The 19,142-nt window shown below is 45.0% G+C and overlaps 1 protein-coding gene and 1 pseudogene across 5 annotated transcripts in view; both read right to left on the reverse strand.

Moving 5' to 3' along the window:
• Nucleotides 1-9,195, reverse strand: part of EVA1A (eva-1 homolog A, regulator of programmed cell death) — an 85,292-nt gene extending 76,097 nt beyond the window's left edge. For 2 of the 5 annotated variants that reach the window (XM_086326744.1, XM_086326745.1), the window contains exons 1-2: nt 8,938-9,060; nt 8,566-8,801 (exon numbers count right to left, since the gene is read on the reverse strand). The gene's annotated coding sequence lies outside the window, so the exon portion shown is untranslated. Of the gene's footprint in view, nt 1-8,565; nt 8,882-8,937 lie in introns of those variants that run through there. The other 3 variants (XR_015136853.1, XM_086326743.1, XM_086326746.1) reach the window with 2 other exon arrangements.
• A 7,282-nt stretch (nt 9,196-16,477) lies between these two features.
• Nucleotides 16,478-17,529, reverse strand: LOC147363241 (glyceraldehyde-3-phosphate dehydrogenase pseudogene; annotated as a pseudogene).
• Between the last annotated feature and the right edge of the window lie 1,613 nt (nt 17,530-19,142).

Consider the following 19,142-nt stretch of genomic DNA (forward strand, 5'->3'; position numbering starts at 1 on the left):
CGCAGGAGGGCCTAGAGGAGCTATTTCACGTTCAAGGTCAGAAGGGGCAGCGGTTAGGAGATACCCCTCGTCCAAGGTAGGTAGCATCGGCTGCACTTTGCTGGAGCAGCCGTGAAGAGATAGCCCACACAAAGGTAAGAGAAACCCAAGTAAGACGGTAGGTGTTGCAAGAGGGCATCAGAGAGCAAACACACTGAAACCATACTCACAGAAAACTAGTCAATCTAATCACACTAGGACAACAGCCTTGTCTTACTCAATGAAACTAAGCCATGCCCGTGGGGCAACCCAAGATGGGCGGGTCATGGTGGAGAGATCTGACAAAATGTGGTCCACTGGAGAAGGGAATGGCAAACCACTTCAGGATTCTTGCCTTGAGAACCCCATGAACAGTACAAAAAGGCAAAATGATAGGATACTGAAAGAGAAACTCCCCAGGTCAGTAGGTGCCCAATATGCTACTGGAGATCAGTGGAGAAATAACTTCAGAAAGAATGAAGGGATGGAGCCAAAGCAAAAACAACACCCAGCTGTGGATGTGACTGGTGATAGAAGCAAGGTCTGATGCTGTAAAGAGCAATATTGCATAGGAACCTGGAATGTCAGGTCCATGAATCAAGGCAAATTGGAAGTGGTCAAACAGGAGATGGCAAGAGTAAATGTCAACATTCTAGGAATCAGAGAACTGAAATGGACTGGAATGGGTGAATTTAACTCAGATGACCATTATATCTACTACTGTGGGCAGGAATCCCTCAGAAGAAATGGAGTAGCCATCATGGTCAACAAAAGAGTCCAAAATGCAGTATTTGGATGCAATCTCAAAAACGACAGAATGATCTCTGTTCATTTCCAGGGCAAACAATTCAATATCACAGTAATCCAAGTCTATGCCCCAACCAGGAACGCTGAAGAAGCTGAAGTTGAACGGTTCTATGAAGACCTACAAGACCTTTTAGAACTACCACCCAAAAAAGATGTCCTTTTCATTATAGGGGACTGGAATGCAAAAGTAGGAGGTCGGGAGGCACCTGGAGTGACAGGCAAATTTGGCCTTGGAATACGGAATGAAGCAGGGCAAAGACTAATAGAGTTTTGCCAAGAAAATGCACTGGTCATAACAAACACCCTTTTCCAGCAACACAAGAGAAGACTCAATACATGGACATCACCAGATGGTCAACACCGAAATCAGATTGATTATATTCTTTGCAGCCAAAGATGGAGAAGCTCTATACAGTCAGCAAAAACAAGACCAGGAGCTGACTGTGGCTCAGACCATGAACTCCTTATTGCCAAATTCAGACTTAAATTGAAGAAAGTAGGGAAAACCACTAGACCATTCAGGTATGACCTAAATCAAATCCCTTATGATTATACAGTGGAAGTGAGAAATAGATGTAAGGGCCTAGATCGGATAGATAGAGTGCCTGATGAACTATGGAATGAGGTCCGTGACATTGTACAGGAGACAGGGATCAAGACCATTCCCATGGAAAAGAAATGCAAAAAAGCAAAGTGGCTGTCTGGGGAGGCCTTACAAATAGCTGTGAAAAGAAGAGAAGCGAAAAGCAAAGGAGAAAAGGAAAGGTATAAGCATCTGAATGCAGAGTTCCAAAGAATAGCAAGAAGAGATAAGAAAGCCTTCTTCAGCGATCAATGCAGAGGAAAACAATAGAATGGGAAAGACTAGAGATATCTTCAAGAAAATTAGAGATACCAAAGGAACATTTCATGCAAAGATGGGCTCGATAAAGGACAGAAATAGTATGGACCTAACAGAAGCAGAAGATATTAAGAAGAGATGGCAAGAATACACAGAAGAACTGTACAAAAAAGATCTTCATGACCCAGATAATCACAATGGTGTGATCACTCACCTAGAGCCAGACATCCTGGAATGTGAAGTCAAGTGGGCCTTAGAAAGAATCATTATGAGTAAAGCTAGTGGAGGTGATGGAATTCCAGTTGAACTATTTCAAATCCTGAAAGGTGATGCTGTGAAAGTGCTGCACTCAATATGCCAGCACATTTGGAAAACTCAGCAGTGGCCACAGGACTGGAAAAGATCAGTTTTCATTCCAATCCCAAAGAAAGGCAATGCCAAAGAATGCTCAAACTACCACACAATTGCACTCATCTCACACGCTAGTAAAGTAATGCTCAAAATTCTCCAAGCCAGGTTTCAGCAATATGTGAACCGTGAACTTCCTGATGTTCAAGCTGGTTTTAGAAAAGGCAGAGGAACCAGAGATCAAATTGCCAACATCCGCTGGCTCATGGAAAAAGCAAGAGAGTTCCAGAAAAACATCTATTTCTGCTTTATTGACTATGCCAAAGCCTTTGACTGTGTGGATCACAATAAACTGTGGAAAATTCTGAAAGAGATGGGAATACCAGACCACCTGATCTGCCTCTTGAGAAATTTGTATGCAGGTCAGGAAGCAACAGTTAGAACTGGACATGGAACAACAGACTGGTTCCAAATAGGAAAAGGAGTACGTCAAGGCAGTATATTGTCACCCTGCTTGTTTAACTTATATGCAGAGTACATCATGGGAAATGCTGGGCTGGAAGAAGCACAAGCTGGAATCAAGATTGCTGGGAGAAATATCAATGACTTCAGATATGCAGATGACACCACCCTTATGGCAGAAAGTGAAGAGGAACTCAAAAGCCTCTTGATGAAAGTGAAAGTGGAGAATGAAAAAGTTGGCTTAAAGTTCAACATTCAGAAAACGAAGATCATGGCATCCGGTCCCATCACTTCATGGGAAATAGATGGGGAAACAGTGGAAACAGTGTCAGACTTTATTTTGGGGGGCTCCAAAATCACTACAGATGGTGACTGCAGCCATGAAATTAAAAGACGCTTACTCCTTGGAAGGAAAGTTATGACCAACCTAGATAGCATATTGAAAAGAAGAGACATTACTTTGCCAACAAAGGTTCGTCTAGTCAAGGCTATGGTTTTTTCTGTGGTCATGTATGGATGTGAGAGTTGGACTGTGAAGAAGGCTGATTGCCGAAGAATTGATGCTTTTGAACTGTGGTGTTGGAGAAGACTCTTGAGAGTCCCTTGGACTGCGAGAAGATCCAACCAGTCTGTTCTGAAGGAGATCAGCCCTGGGATTTCTTTGGAAGGAATGATGCTAAAGCTGAAGCTCCAGTACTTTGGCCACCTCATGCGAAGAGTTGACTCATTGGAAAAGACTCTGATGCTGGGAGGGATTGGGGGCAGGAGGAGAAGGGGATGACAGAGGATGAGATGGCTGGATGGCATCATTGACTCGATGGACATGAGTCTCAGTGAACTCTGGGAGTTGGTGATGGACAGGGAGGCCTGGCGTGCTGGGATTCATGGGGTCACAAAGAGTGGGACATGACTGAGCGACTGATCTGATCTGATCTGAAGTATCTCTTACATGCTGTGGGGAAAGGCGTGTCACTAAGTGGTAAATAAACTAGTGAAATCTGGGAATGACCTATAGAAGCACTTATATCAGTTGTCCAATCAGCAAACATATGCACCTAGCCCCTGAGGTGTGTTTTGACAAAACATTTTTGGATCAAAGAAAAGGACTGCAACTGTGAACATGATTCCCAGCAAATGTATCAGCCATGACAGTGATCTGCTAGGTCACATGCTGGATTTTATAAAAAACAGACCTGATAGAGAGTGCCCTAGCTCTTTCTCTTGTCTCTCTCTCTCTTGCTTTCTTCCTCCCTAAGTCCAGAGAAACTTAGCAATTACTTTTCAATTCAGACAGACTTTTGGCTTCTCTAAAGGTAATGTTCAAAAGTCCAGACTCAGGAAGAGGCATCTGCACAGTTTATTAGCCAGGGCTTTGAAGGAAAAAACAAACAAACAAAGAAACAAACCTACAACCACTGAGCACAACCTTGTGACTCTGGTTTCTTTGCTTACTGGACACACTGTCCCTCCCCCTGGACTCTGGTTCCACTCCCATAAACAGAAGGGAGAGCCACCATTCAAAGAGCTCAGCTTACCTGAGCCCACTCCACTATCTCCCAACATACAGAAACAGATTCCTGGACTGCTGGAAAGTCAGAGCCATCTCCCAGACCCATCTCTTGTCCTCCAGTCACCACATACCTCTGCATCTGTCAGGCCCTTCTTTAGCTATGTACCAGGTACATACAGCTTTCTACCTGTCACGCTCATGATTACCAGTCCCCACAAACCCAGCAAGCTCCTACTTGAGAGGTAGAAGAGGTTAAGAGGTACTACCTAAGACGGCAGCCAAGCTTGACATCAGAGGCCTGGAAACATAGTGCTGGGCCTGACATTCCCCTCCTGGGCTAGTTAATCTTCTAGATAAATGCCTCAGTGAAAATACAAGTGATGCTCCCAAAATCTTGAGCCTTTTACTCCAGTCATTAGCCCTTGAGGGAAATATTTTTCAGATCAGTCATCTGGTGACCCAGGAAAGGGGATAATGCCAGAGGCATTACCACCAAAGGCAGTAAGAGTCCGGTCTGAAGTGCTACAAGGAATCTGAGTGGTCTGTAACACATCGATGGACAGGGAAGTTCTCACCCTGCTCCATCCTCAAAAGCAGCCTTACTAGAGTATTTCTGTGACCTCCTAACAAAACCTCAAAGCCTTGCACATACCAGGCAACCTCACTCCACTAAAGTCTGAGGGACAACCTGCCAAAACAAGCAAACTCAGGGAGACCACAACTGTCTGCGTCACCTGTGAAAGAAGCCAGAGTGCACAAATGTGCAGGTATTTGTGTAAGACAGTCTGGCCTATACAGCAGGTGGCCAATGGACCAGCAAGGAAGGGGTACAGCTTTCAGCTTTCAAGGCAGGGCTACATTCAGGGAAAAGGATCTCAAGTTAACAAAGTGATCAGCTGTAACCTAGTATGCAGGGTCACACATAACTCATATAAGTGGTCAGTGACAGGTTCCAAATGTGGTTCTCAAAAACTCTGTGCAAGTCATTCAATTATCTTAACAAGTTTTATCTTTACTATATAACACTTGGAGAAAAAGCATACTCTGAATCACAAGTATAGGCAGGAGATCCACCTAGTGCCATTCATCCATTCATCCCACATTCACTGATTGATTTAACACAATACTGATGTGCTATACACAATGCAAAACACAAAATGCTTAGAAGCTGGAGTCAGGTAGCTCCTAACTTGTCCTCGGCACCTCTCACCTCCAGCAAGTGTGCTGATTCCATGGGGCCGTACTCAAAGAGTGAATGCTGTTCTGACCCTGACCTGGCTCACAAAAGGCTCCATTTAGCAAGTTCATTGGTGCTGACCTAGAACTGTGACAGGAGACTGACCCCAATGTCTTGTCCCTCTGAGACTGGGTTAGGGGCAAGATGGAGAGGAAAGGAACAGGAATTGTAAGAAGAAAGGCACAGTCTTAGATCACAAGGTGGAGCAGTTGAAAACCCAATAGACTTTGGCTGTTATCAACGTACACAACAAATCCAGCTCATGTTTATATAGCACGTACTATATGTGGTTTAAGCCCTTTACCAGAATGTGTTTTACAATCCAGATGTCTTGTGAATCCTGGCCTACATTAGCTGTGTGACTTTGGGCAAACTGCTTAGCTTCCCGGGACACCATTTCTTTGCCTGGAAAATAGGGTAATACTAGTTAGACACGACTGAGCGACTTCACTTTCACTTTTCACTTTCATGCGTTGGAGAAGGAAATGGCAACCCACTCCAGTGTTCTTGCCTGGAGAATCCCAGGGACGGGGGAGCTTGGTGGGCTGCCGTCTATGGGATCGCACAGAGTTGGACATGACTAAAGCGACTTAGCAGCAGTAGCAGCAGCAGTACTAACTTAATAGGGTCCTCATAAAAATTAAATTAGTAAAAATATAAAATGCTAAAATTGAACCCTGTCCTGGCACTCAGTGCTAATATGAACAATTATTATCCCACTAGTTAATAACACTCATCTGCAGAGAAGGCAGACTATTTCTTCTTGTTAATAAGGTTTTGAGAGACTGAGTCAATGTCTGAAGGTCACAAAGTGGCAGAACTAGAATTTGAATGCAGGCAGCCTAATTCCAAAGCTTGCAAGTTTAACCACCAGCATGAGGACAGAACTGTGCTAGGTTCCAGGTAGACCAGTCAGGGGATGAACAAGAGATCCCTATAAAGCACAGTAAACTCTACAAGAGAGATACATTAAAAGAAAAAATGGGAGATGATGGCTGGGGATGGGGTAGCAGGGAGGGATAAAACCAAACCACCTGTAGGGGCTGAATTTTGCTTCACCCACCACAGGACTTGAGATCTGGTCCCAAAGAATAATGAGGAATTTGCCAGCCATGGAGAAAGATGGATGTTCCAAAAAGTCAAGACCTAGAATACCAAAAGAATAGGAAGTTGGGTGGAATAGAAAGTGCATACAGGAAGTGTCATGAGATGAATTTGGGAAGGTAAATTGAGGCCAATGTGAACAGGCATGTAGGCCAATGTCTGAGGTTAGATTTTATTCTGTGAGACAGTGAATCTCAAATTTTAATATGCACAGGATCTACCTCGGTACTCGTAAAACACGTGCAGATTCTCATCTCTTCTGTCATCTGGGGATGGAAGGACACTAACACTTCCATGTTAAGAGCCAAAAATGTTTCCAGACATTGCCAGATACCATTTGGGAGACAAAACCGAAACCCTGGTTGACAGTCTCTGTTTTAAATCCTCCCATCCCTACTTTTCAGACACAGAAAACTGCAGAAAGGCCCCATGCAGGATTTAAATGCCAGTGGTCCCACTCTAGGGTTTAGGTTAGGCAACAAGCCGAACAGTCTTTTGGGGAGAGAGACTCAAGTCATTCCTCTGGGGAAGAATTACATATTTGATGACAGACTGGATGACAGGCAGAAGATACAAGAGTGAGGTTTCAAGTTGAAACTTCAGTGCTTTCCACTGAATTGTGAGGATAGTAGGTACTAAATAAATCATTTGGATTTGAATAGAATCAAGATGTATTTGCTCAAAAAGTAAAAAGCCTGGTCCCATGTAGTATGACCCAGGGATAGGTGTTGGTATTCTGCTCAAACTGGATAGAGGAACTATTTCTAGGGCAGGATGTGGGGATGCTTGGTACAAACCTGCTGATTCCCAAATCCTGACTGGATCCCTTCCCATCTGCATAGCCTTGGCAGCATTACTCACCCTCTGTGCATCTCACTTTGCCCTTTTGTAAAATAGGGATAGGAGTCCCTACTCAGAGGCTTGATGTGAGAACTCAGGTAGTTAATAAGAGCAAAATGGCAAGCTAACACAAAATGGTTTCCTCCCCTCTCCTTCCAAATCAGCCTCCTTACCTCCACCCTCACATATTCAGTGAATCCCATATTCAGTGCTCATCCCCACCCCCACACCCTAATCCTTGGGAAACCCAGTCAGAACTGCAAGAAGCTGACTACACTTCTCTCCGTGAGCAGAACATCCCCTCTAAGGATTTTGGGACCACCAACTACCTTTTCACCTTGATTTCAGGGGCCACCAAAAGCATGCAGCAGACTGAGTTCCTGGAAAGGAGTCTGGTAAATGTCAGATATGCAGATGGCACCTCCCTTATGGCAGAAAGCGAAGAGGAACTAAAGAGCCTCTTGATGAGGGTGACAGAGGAGAGTGAAAAAGCTGGCTTAAAACATTCATAAAACAAAGCTATGGTTTTTCCAGTAGTCATGTATGAATGTGAGAGTCGGACCATAAAGAAGGCTGAGCAGGAAGAAATGATGTTTTTGAACTGTGGTGTTGGAGAAGGCTCTTCTGGACTGCAAGGAGATCAAACCAGTCAATCCTAAAGGAAATCAACCCAGAATATTCATTGGAAGAACTGAGGCTGAAGCTCCAATACTTTGGCCACCTAATGGGAAGAGCCAACTCATTGGAAAAGACCCTGATGCTGGGAAACATTGAAGGAAGGAGGAGAAGGGGACAAAAGAGAACGAGATGGTTGGATGGCATCACTGACTTAGTGGACATGAGTTTGAGCAAGCTCTGGGAGATGGTGAAGGTCAGGGACAGGGAAGCCTGGCGTGCTGCAGTCCCCGGGGTCGCAAAGAGTCGGACACGACTGAGCCACTGAACAACAAAACGAGATCAACTAGAGCCAAGGAAATTTCGGACAGGGCTGCGTCTGGCAGGTCCGAGGTCAAAGCCAGTCACTGTCGCCGGCTGGGAACTAAGCCCCTGGTCCCGGAGGCGGAGGAGAGAGGCGCAGAGATTAGACAAGAACTCGCTCTCCGAAGCCAGGCTGCATAGGCAAGGAGCGGAGAGTTCTTGGATCCAGAAAAAGAAGCAGGGATGCGGGGTAGGAAGCAACAGGAAAGTGAGAAGAGAGAGAAAACAAGCTCCCGTAAGCAAAGTTCCTTGGGGGTACCCAGGCTACAACACCTGGGCAGGGGGTCAGAAACAAAGCAGCCCTCTCAGGTCAGAAGTGCTCTACGTGTTTCCGAAGCAGGGGTGTTCAGGGCAGGCCACGGCCCCCCTGGGGATGCCAGGCGCCCCTACACCCTGAGCGCGCTCAACCGCAACGCTTACCTTCGCCCGAGCCGCCAACGCGCACTTCCGGGGTCCTGGCTCCGGGTGCTGGGGGCGGAGCCGGGGGACCAGGAGCCGATCACTAAGAGGAGGACGCAACAAAGCTGTGGCCAAGGTTTGGGCTGGCACTGGCGATTCGGAAAGGAACCCCAGTGGAGACCTGTGGGCACGGGGTCCCGGCCTGGGCGATCACGGGCGGCGGTGGTAACCCCAGCAGACGCAGGAGGACCACGATTCTGTGGGAGGAAAAGGTTGTCTCATTTCCTTCAGTCTGCCCCCCTCCACTCCACCCACTTTGCTCTGGACCTGCCCTCCCTTCCCCTCCCCTTCCCCAAACCAGCTACCCGTAAGGGCGCTGGAAAGACCTGAAACCTGAATGGCTGCGGCTCGCGGCGCCTCCCTCCGCAGCAAGTTAGTTCAAGCTTCGAAACTCTTGCCTACTGCGCGCACTTCTAACAGTCCCCAGGGCCCTGAAAGGTTCTCCGTGGGCTGTCCCCACCCTGCCCCAGAGTTCTTCCCTTTTCCCCTGCTGGGAGGAAAGAAAAAGAATGTGAAGGTCACTCAGTCGTGTCCGACTCTTTGCGACCCCATGAACTGTACAGTCCATGGAACTCTCCAGGCCAGAATCCTGGAGTGGGTAACCTATCCCTTCCCCAGGGGATCTTCCTGACCTAGGAATCCAACCGGAGTCTCCTGCATTGCAGGCAGATTCTTTACCAACTGAGCTATGAGGCTCGCCGTTGCTGGGACCAGCCCAGATTTAAAAGCTGACCTCCAAGCTGCTTCCAGCATCCCATCCTCTCCTTTCTGTCCTCTCGCTTGCTTTGAGCTCTTTTTTTTTTTTTTTTTTGCAGGTGGGGGGGGGGGGGTTCCTTTTTCTGATCTTAGTTCCCTTTGATATCCAACCTGTGCCCCCGGCCGTGGAAGCCCAGAATCTGAATCACTGAACCACCAGGGACATACCTGAGCCCCTATTAAGCTACTTTTTCACCCCCAATGATGATGTTTAAACCCTAATGCATAATCTAGAAAGAATGTTCATTTTGATGAGGAGAGTATTTGATATCTTTGTTTGGTTTTGCTCATTCAAATTTGGGATTTTCTTTCTTAAATTCAAGGACTGTTTTATTTAAGAGCCTGATAAGTGCTAAGCTGGGCTCTAGGAACTTAGAAAAGAACCAGTAGGGCATGTTGTTCCTGGACAATTGTAATATGTGTCTAGTGCAGATAGAGGCCCAGGGATTCTGTGGTCTCTTACAAGATAGGTCAAGTCCTGGAAGAGCTTTCTACAGAGTAAAAAAGGCATACACAGAGCTAAGAAGGAATGGAAAACCCCCATCAGGAGGTGGTTTATCAGAGAACACAGCCAGGATGGGGAGTGACGGTAGATGAATGTGAAAGAGAATGGTGACCAGTCTACCAAGAAAGAATTAAGAACTTGTCAACTACAGATTGGCACTTGCCATGGGTGTTTGGGCTTCCCAGGTGGCACTAGTGCTAAAGAATGCACCTACCAATGCAGAAGACTCAAGAGATGCAGGTTCAATTCCTGGGTTGGGAAGATCCCCTGGAGAAGAAAATGGCAACCTACTCCAGTATTTTTGCCTGGATAATCCCATGGACAGAGGAGCCTGGTGGACTACAGTCTTTGGGGGTCACAAAGAGTTAGACATGACTGACTAAGCACACACACACAAACACACATACATGGGTGCTTGCCATTTGCCTCTACAAGGATTAAGTCATTTGTTGCTGCTGACTTTCAGCATCCCCTGAAGGAGTTCAGGGTGAGGAGCAGAAATGAGGCAATCTGTGCCCCAGGAAAACTGACAGGAAAGGTTTTCAGATAGTTAGGTATTCTCAGGACCTGATTTTTATGAGCCAATTCTTGCATCTTCTCCTATCTAGAACACTAAAATCCTTCATGGTGACACTGTTCCTCAGGACTAGAGAAGGCTTCACAAGACTAATAGAAACCTTCTGGAAAAATAATGTGTTTGATTGACATATTCCCTGTTCACAAAAAAATCATATATACTGACCTTTCCCCCTCTGCCTCTTTGGAGCAGTTTCTCAGAGCTATGTGTTGCTGTCTCCTGGCTGCAGTCCTCCTTTTACTGAACATAAAACTTGCAACTCTCACATTGTGCCTTTAAGTTGACAAGCTACAGAGAACAGTGGGCTGGCATTGACAAGAACTAGTGACCAAGAGCTGATAGGGTACAGATGAGTGTGTGAAGTAAAGAGGCAATTTCCAGGCTTCTGGCTGGACAAACTGGTGACCAGTGGATGACCAGAATCCAGAGCACCTTCTGGGGATGTGATTTCAAGTGTGATCTGGGGACTGGCATTATTAACATGAACTGAGAGTTTGTTGCAAATGGGAACTTTGCAGCCCCATTTGACCTACTGAATCAGAATCTGAGTTTTAACAAGATCCCAGATAATTCAAATGTGCATTAGAATTTCAGAAGCAGTAATCTCTAGACCACTGACTGTGTATAAGAGTGACTGGATATTAGACTGTGGAGCTTTTTAATTAGAAACACCTGGAGAGCTTTAAAAACCAATATGAGGCCCCCAGACCCCTGCTCCCACAAATGTTTATTTAGTTGGTCTGTGTTGGAGATCCAAAATCAGTGTTTTAAAAATGCTTTTCAGATGATCTAATACAGTCAGAGTTAAAAAGCACTGTTCTAGACTTATTCAAATGCTACTTCATTTAACCTTGAAGGGCACCTCTTCAGAAAGAAAAGAACACCTATGTGTAAATGACAATGTAAAGACCAATTATCTCACCCTTGTACAGAGGCAACCGGTCTGCTGGAAAGCGCCCTTGTTTCCTAAACTAATCAGGGAATCAGATTCTAGCCTCAGATGGCCTCTGAAGTACTGTTCCAAACTTGGGGCCTCAGGCCTCTCAGGCTTCAGTTTCTTATCTGTAAAACACACAGATGACTAACTCTAGATTTCATACCTTGGCTTGAAAGGTGCCGTGATCAGAGCTCTTTCTAACTTGCTAGCTTTATCAGCAGGCAAATGGGAAAGTGATGTTCAGAGGTGGGTTTTCCTGATAAAACACTCTGTGTGCAACTGCCATTCATAAGCACCAGAGATCAGAAAATTATGTGCTGAGCAAGGGCAACACACATAAGTGATGCTCAGTAAATGTGTACTAAATGTATAAATAAATACATGAATAAATAAATATCATTCATAATGGTGGCATAGACTTTCCATGAATTGGCCCTAACCCAGAGCATATTCACTTGCTTCCTAATCTAGAGGAAGGACTCTGGAATCTGGAAGCCCTTTGACCCATAAACCTAGCTTAGGATTTAAAACTATTTCCTGGTGGCTCAGCAGTAAAGAATCCACTGGCCAATGCAGGAGATGCGGATTCAGTCCCTGGGTGGGGAAGATCCCCTGGAGAAAGAAGAGGCAACCCACTCCAATATTCTTGCCTGGGAAGTCCCATGGAAAGAGGAGCCTTGTGAACTACAGTCCATGGGGTCGCAGAGTCAGACACAACTTAGCAACTAAAAAACAACAAAAATAAAACCTTTGTTGAATGCTTAGTACACACCAGGCATTGAGCTAAATGCTCTGCTTAGGATAACCTCATTTTGTTATAAGGAAGAAGATACTGTTGAACTTCTACAGCACAATTAGTTTCAGGAATCATAGATATAAAGGGATGAGGGCAGCCCCTAGGGCAGCATCCAGGGCAGCCCCTGCCTCTGGTTGTGCAACTGGGCATATATGGCCAGAGAGCCCTCTTGGGGGTCTTAGGGGTCACTCTCCAAAGAGCATGCTTCCATAGAGACCAACCTGAGGGAAGGGGTTTGGAGTGACTGCTCCAGGGCCCCATAGGAACTGATGCTCCCAGCAGCTATCTCAAGAGATCTCTGGACTGTATGGTTAAGCCTTGGAAAGGGACTCTTCAAAGCTTGCACCTGTTTGAACTTACTGTCTTGCTTACTTACCAAAGCCAAACCCTGCCACAGTTCTTTTCACATATATTTTTCCTAACCCTTACAGCATCCTGACATGTTAAGTACTCTTGTTTTCATGTTTTATAAGTGAGAAAACTGAGATGTCATTAAATGAAGATTTGTTTGTCCCTGCAATCCAAGTTTCTCAAGTGGTACACTTGACCACCATCATTGTTCACATTGATCACCACCCTTTTACCCCCACACCACCATTTTGATAGAAACAAGAGTTCTTATTTCAGATCCCATTCACTTGTCACAGTTATACTTCATCAAAACTCTCTGTCCCCCTTTTTCCCATAAGTAAAATAAGTTGTCCTTGATTGCCCGTCTACCAAGACACTATGCATGGCGTGGGGCTTCCTCTGTGGCTCAGCAGTTAAGAATCCACCTACAATGCAGGAGACATAACAGGTACAGGTTCAATCCTTGGGTCAGGAAGATCTCCTAGAGGAGGGCATGGCAACCCACTCCAGTATTCTTGCCTGGAGAATCCCATGGACAGAGGAGCCTGGTAGGTTACAGTCCATAGGGTCGCAAAGAGTCAGACATGGCTGAAGCGACTTAGCAAGCAAGCAAGCAATGCATGGCTTGATCCTCCATAACCTGAGATGAGGAGAGAGAAACTACAGACTATGATGAGAAACCAAACATATTGGGGAGATTTATCCCAAGATGAGAGGGTTCAGTACATCATTAATAGCACAACTATCATAAAAGAGGGAATTTTCTATTTTCCATGTCTGTGCATGCATGGTTAGTTACTTCAGATGTGTCCAACTCTTTGTGACCCCATGGACTGTAGCTGATCAGGCTCCTCTGTCCATGGGATTCTCCAGGCAAGAATACTGGAGTGGGTTGTCATGCCCTCCTCCAGCAGATCTTCCCAATCCAGGGATCGAACCTGTGTCTCTTATGTCTCCTGCAATGGCAGGTGGGTTCTTTACCACTAGTGCCATCTGGCATTCTGTACAATTTAAGACTTTAGACTGAACGTGAGGAGGGGCTATTAAGTCCCTATCCTAGACCATGGCGGATACTCAGTGGCTATCTTATGAAGCTACTCCCCTGGTTATAGGACTGCTGGACTGGCATTAAGGCTGAGTTAAACAGGAACACAATCTGGGGTTGAGAGCCATAGGATGAGCCAGGTAGGAGCAGAAGCAGGAGGGAGTCCATACGCACAGACATGGCCTGTGGCTCCAGTTATAGGCAGGGGTGGGGAAGTAGAAGAGGAAAAGTGTTCATCCTGGGAAACCAGAATCTGAAGTAATTACTTCATGCATGGGTCCAGGCCCAGAGCTGTGAACTAAACTCTTATTGTAAGCACTCTTGCTGATGTGAGTGTCAAAAGCTTGGGCCTCCCTGCAGAGTATGCTAGGCTCCCAAGGTGCTGTTGGTAAGAGCAGGGCTCCACCATCCTGCACACTGGTGTCCTGGTTAGCAGCAGGACATCTTGGCTCATGGAAGAGGTCCAGTCCCATGGGCATCCCGGTGGTGCTAGTGGTAAAGAACATGCCTGCCAATGCAGGAGACATAAGAAATGATGGTTCAAAGACAATCTCTTTAACAAGTGGTGCTGGGAAAACTAGTCAACCACTTGTAAGAATGAAACTAGAACACTTTCTAACACCATACACAAAGATAAACTCAAAATGGATTAAAGATCTAAACATGAGACCAGAAACTATAAAACTCCTAGAGGAGAACATAGGCAAAACACTCTCCGACATACATCACAGCAGGATCCTCTATGACCCACCTCCCAAAATATTGGAAATAAAAGCAAAAATAAACAAATGGGACCTAATTAAACTTAAAAGCTTCTACACAACAAAGGAAACTATAAGCAAGGTGAAAAGACAGCCTTCAGAATGGGAGAAAATAATAGCAAATGAAGCAACTTACAAATAATTAATCTCAAAAATATACAAGCAACTCCTACAGCTCAATTCCAGAAAAATAAACGACCCAAGCAAAAAAATGGGCCAAAGAACTAAACAGACATTTCTCCAAAGAAGACATCCAGATGGCTAATAAACACATGGGAAGATGCTCAACATCACTCATTATCAGAGAAATGCAAATCAAAACCACAATGAGGTACCATCTCACGCCAGTCAGAATGGCTGCATTCCAAAAGTCTACAAGCAATAAATGCTGAAGAGGGTATGGAGAAAAGGGAACCCACTTACACTGTTGGTGGGAATGCAAACTAGTACAGCCACTATGGAGAACAGTGTGGAGATTCCTTAAAAAACTGGAAATAGAACTGCCATATGACCCAGCAATCCCACTGCTGGGCATACACACCAAGGAAACCAGAACTGAAAGAGACACGTGTACCCCAATGTTCATCACAGCACTGCTTATAATAGCCAGGACATGGAAGCAACCTAGATGTCCATCAGCAGATAAATGGATAAGAAAGCTGTGGTACATATACACAATGGAGTATTACTCAGCCATTAAACAGAATACATTTGAATCAGTTCTAATGAGGTGGATGAAACTGGAACCTATTATACAGAGTGAAGTAAGCCAGAAAGAAAAACACCAATACAGTATAATAACGCATATATATAGAATTTAGAAAGATGGTAACCATAACCCTGTATGCGAGACAGCAAAAGAGACACAGATGTATAGAACAGTCTTTTGGACTCTGTGGGAGAGGGAGAGGGTGGGATGATATGGGAGAATGGCATTGAAACATGTATATTATCATATGTGAAATAAATCACCAGTCCAGGTTCAATGCATGATACAGGGTGCCCGGGGCTGGTGCCCGGGGCTGGTGCCCTGGGATGACCCAGAGGGATGGAATGGGGAGGGAGGAGGGAGGAGGGTTCAGGATGGGGAACACATGTACACCCATGGCGGATTCATGTCAATGTATGGCAAAACCAATACAATATTGTAAAGTAATTAGCCTCCAATTAAAAAAAAAAAAGAAATGAGGGTTCAATACCTGAGTTGGGAAGATCCTCAGGAGAAAGAAATGGCAACGCACTCCAGTATTCTTGCCTAGAGAATCCCATGAATAGAGGAGCCTGGCAGGCTATAGTCCATAGAGTTGCAAAGAGTCAGATATGACTGAAGTGACTTAACACAGTCCTCAGAGCCCCCCTTTTTTTAACGCAAAAGAGAAATGGTAGTTTTAACTCTCAGTCAGTGGAGGCTGTAGCATTTCTTCAGCACCACTAATGTCATGATGCTAGGATTTAGTAGGAGATTCCAAGTCCACATCATTGTGGAGCCCTGTCAATCAACTTAAACAAGGACCCCAGACACATTTTTGCTGCTTCCACTTCCCAAACTCTCATCTGTGTTTGCATGACTGCAATTTGATGATTTTACACAAAGCTCATTGTGGCGAACCTTTACTGATTCTGGGTTTTGCCTCAAACAAAAATATGACCTCAAACTTTGGTTATTTCCATTTTACTGATGAGGAAATTAAGGCACAGCACCCAAAGGGGGACAATGAAACTAAGGTGAGACCTTCAGGCCCCTATGATTTTACCCCCAAATGATGTAGGTAAGATACTGCACTATGCTTGCAGTGAAATAGGTCCAAACGTCCTCACTCAAAATCATCTGGCCTCTGTAGCCTATTTACCAATGTGGTTCAATTTATCTGGCATTTCCTGGACACTACCTGCCTTCACAAAGAATTTTCCTAGACATCAGAGGCATGTTATACTCAACTATTAACCTGGAGAATATTTTATTATTTATTTATTTTGGGGGGTATAGGGTACTTTTATTGATGGTACAGGACAAGGCAGGTCTCCCTAAGCCCCTCCCCTTCCTCAGGGCCTTGGGGATGGAAACCGTGTGGAGGTCGGGAGATTCTTAGTGTGATGGAGGATCAAGGTGGGGCAAGGTCTCCCCAGCAGCTGAGGAGCTCTCTCTTCCTCTCGTGCTCCTGCTGGGGCTGGGGGGCTGGGGACCTTACTCCTTGGAGGCCATGTGGACCATGAGGTCCACCATCCTGTTGCTGTAGTCAAATTCATTGTGGTACCAGGAAATGAGCTTGGCAAAGTGGTCGTTGAGGACAATGCCAGCCCTAGCATCGAAGGTAGAAGAGTGAGTGTCGCTGCTGAAGTTGCAGGTGACAACCTGGTCCTCAGCGTAGCCTAGAATGCCCTTGAGGGGGGCCCTCTGACACCTGCTTCACCACCTTCTTGATCTCATCATACTTGGCAGGTTTCTCCAGGCGGCAGGTCAGATCCACAACTGACACGTTGGGGGTGGGGACACAGAAGGCCATGCCAGTGAGCTTCCCATTGAGCTCAGGGATGACCGTGCCAATGACCTTGCCAGTGCCAGCAGAAGCAGGGATGATGTTCTGGGCAGCCCCTCGGCCATCATGCCACAGCTTCCCAGGGAGGGCATCCACAGTCTTCTGGGTGCCAGTGATGGCATGGACAGTGGTCATGAGTCCCTCCACAATGCCGAAGTGGTTATGGATGACCTTAGCCAAGCGGGCCAAGCAGTTGATGGTGCAGGAGGCATTGCTGACAATCTTGAGGATGTTATTATACTTCTTGTGGTTCACGCCCATCACAAACATGGGGGCATTGGCAGAAGGTGCAGAGATGATGACCCTCTTGGCGCCACCCTTCAAGTGAGCCCCCGCCTTCTCCATGGTAGTGAAGACCCCAGTGGACTCCACCATGTACTCAGCACCAGCATCACCCCACTTGATGTTGGCAGGATCTCACTACTGGAAGATGGTGATGGCCTTTCTATTGATGACGAGCTTCCCATTTTCCGCCTTGACTGTGCTGTGGAACTTGCCGTGGGTGGAATCGTACTGGAACATGTAGACCATGTAGTGAAGGTCAATGAAGGGGTCATTGATGGTGATGATGTCCACATTGCCAGAATTAAAAGCAGCCCTGGTGACCAGGCGCCCGATGCGGCCGAATCCATTCATTTTGACCTTCACCATCTTGTCTCAGGGATGAGGCTGACACAGCACGGAAGTTGTGGCTATCTGTCGAATGGGCAGGAGCAGAGAGCTGGAGAATATTTTAAAATTTCAAGCTGGGCTCCAAACCAATTGAATCAGAATCTCTAGGGGTGGAGCCCATTTTTTTAACCTCTGCAGGTAATTAAAATGTACGGTCAGGATTAAGAAGCCCTTCTTTAGGAAAGGCAGAGACAAAGCCTAGATCCTAACAGATGAGGCAAACAGTAAGGTGCTCTGTTTAGTAATGGATGATCACCAGAAGCCATCAAGAAAAGGAAAATATAAAAATCTCTCTCATGACTGAAGCATATTAAGATAACACCAAACTAACAAAAATCCCTGGACTTATCTCAGTCTTGAGCATGTGAGGTCATCAACACATGCTGAAGAGTAGGAAATCTTGTTCTGTCCTAAGAAAGTACAAATGATTGAAATCAGAATTCTTGTCCTTTCTCTTATGACACTGCTATTTACAAGAATCATTCATACATCAAGCACTTATAATTTCAGAAGTAGTAAATGATCTCTAAGAGTCAGAGCAAGACAGTAACAGAAACATGTAAAGGAAAGACAAAACTTTTGTTGTTCATGACTTTTGTTGTTCAGTCACTCAATCCTGTCCAACTCTTTGCAACCCCATGGACTGCTACACACCAGACTTCCCTGTTTTTCACCATCTCCCAGAGCTTGGTCAAACTCATGTCCATTGCATCAGTGATGCCATCCAACCATCTCGTCCCCTGTCATCCTCATGAGCTTATGAGAGGCTAATGGATGTGCAGACAGACATCAATGTCTGTCAGTGGGGATTTTATACGACAGCAGTCACCATTAATGATGTCACATTAGGAAAATCAGGAAGCTGAGAATTTTTTAAAATGTTCTACCCTATAGTCTTTTCATATTTATTAATCTTAACAAAAGTAAGATTGTTTAAATAATCTTGTTTAATATTGAACAGTGTTTAAAATATTATTTAAAATATTACAGGATGCAAGACAATTTCTTTCTCTTTGTTTCTTGCTTCTTTTTTTTCTTCTTTTTTTAAAAATCCACCTTTTCACTTTTACCTTTACATTCCCTGGAAAACTAATAACATTTCTGTTAAGGCCCATGGATAGTCATTAACTAGGTGACATTTAAATTCAGCTCATAACTTCCCACTGAAACGATGCTAGTCATGTGATAGATATTTAGGTTGGTGCAAAAATAATTGTGGTTTTGCATTATTGAAATTTGCTGTTTGATATTGGGTTACATTCTTAAATAAATGTGGTTATATATCATTTTAATGTGCATTTCTCATTTTATGTTTTTTTGCTAGTGACTTATTACTTGCTTATTACTTATTACTTGCTGTTTATTTTACATTTATTTTAGATTAGGGAAATTATGTTAGACAAAAAAGCAAATTTGAGAGATTTTCTTACTTGAGTTCAAAATGGATCTTAAAGAAGCAGAGACAACTTGCAATATCAATGATACATTTGGCCCAGGAACTGCTAACAAACATACACTGTAGCGGTGGTTCAAGAAGTTTTCAAAGGAGACAAGAGCCTTGAAGATAAGGAGCATAGTGGCTGGCCATCGGAAGTTGACAA

Source organism: Bos grunniens, chromosome 11 (assembly GCF_055505025.1).
Source record: "Bos grunniens cultivar Pamir isolate PY7600 chromosome 11, Bosgru_T2T1.0, whole genome shotgun sequence".
NCBI lineage: Eukaryota > Metazoa > Chordata > Mammalia > Artiodactyla > Bovidae > Bos > Bos grunniens.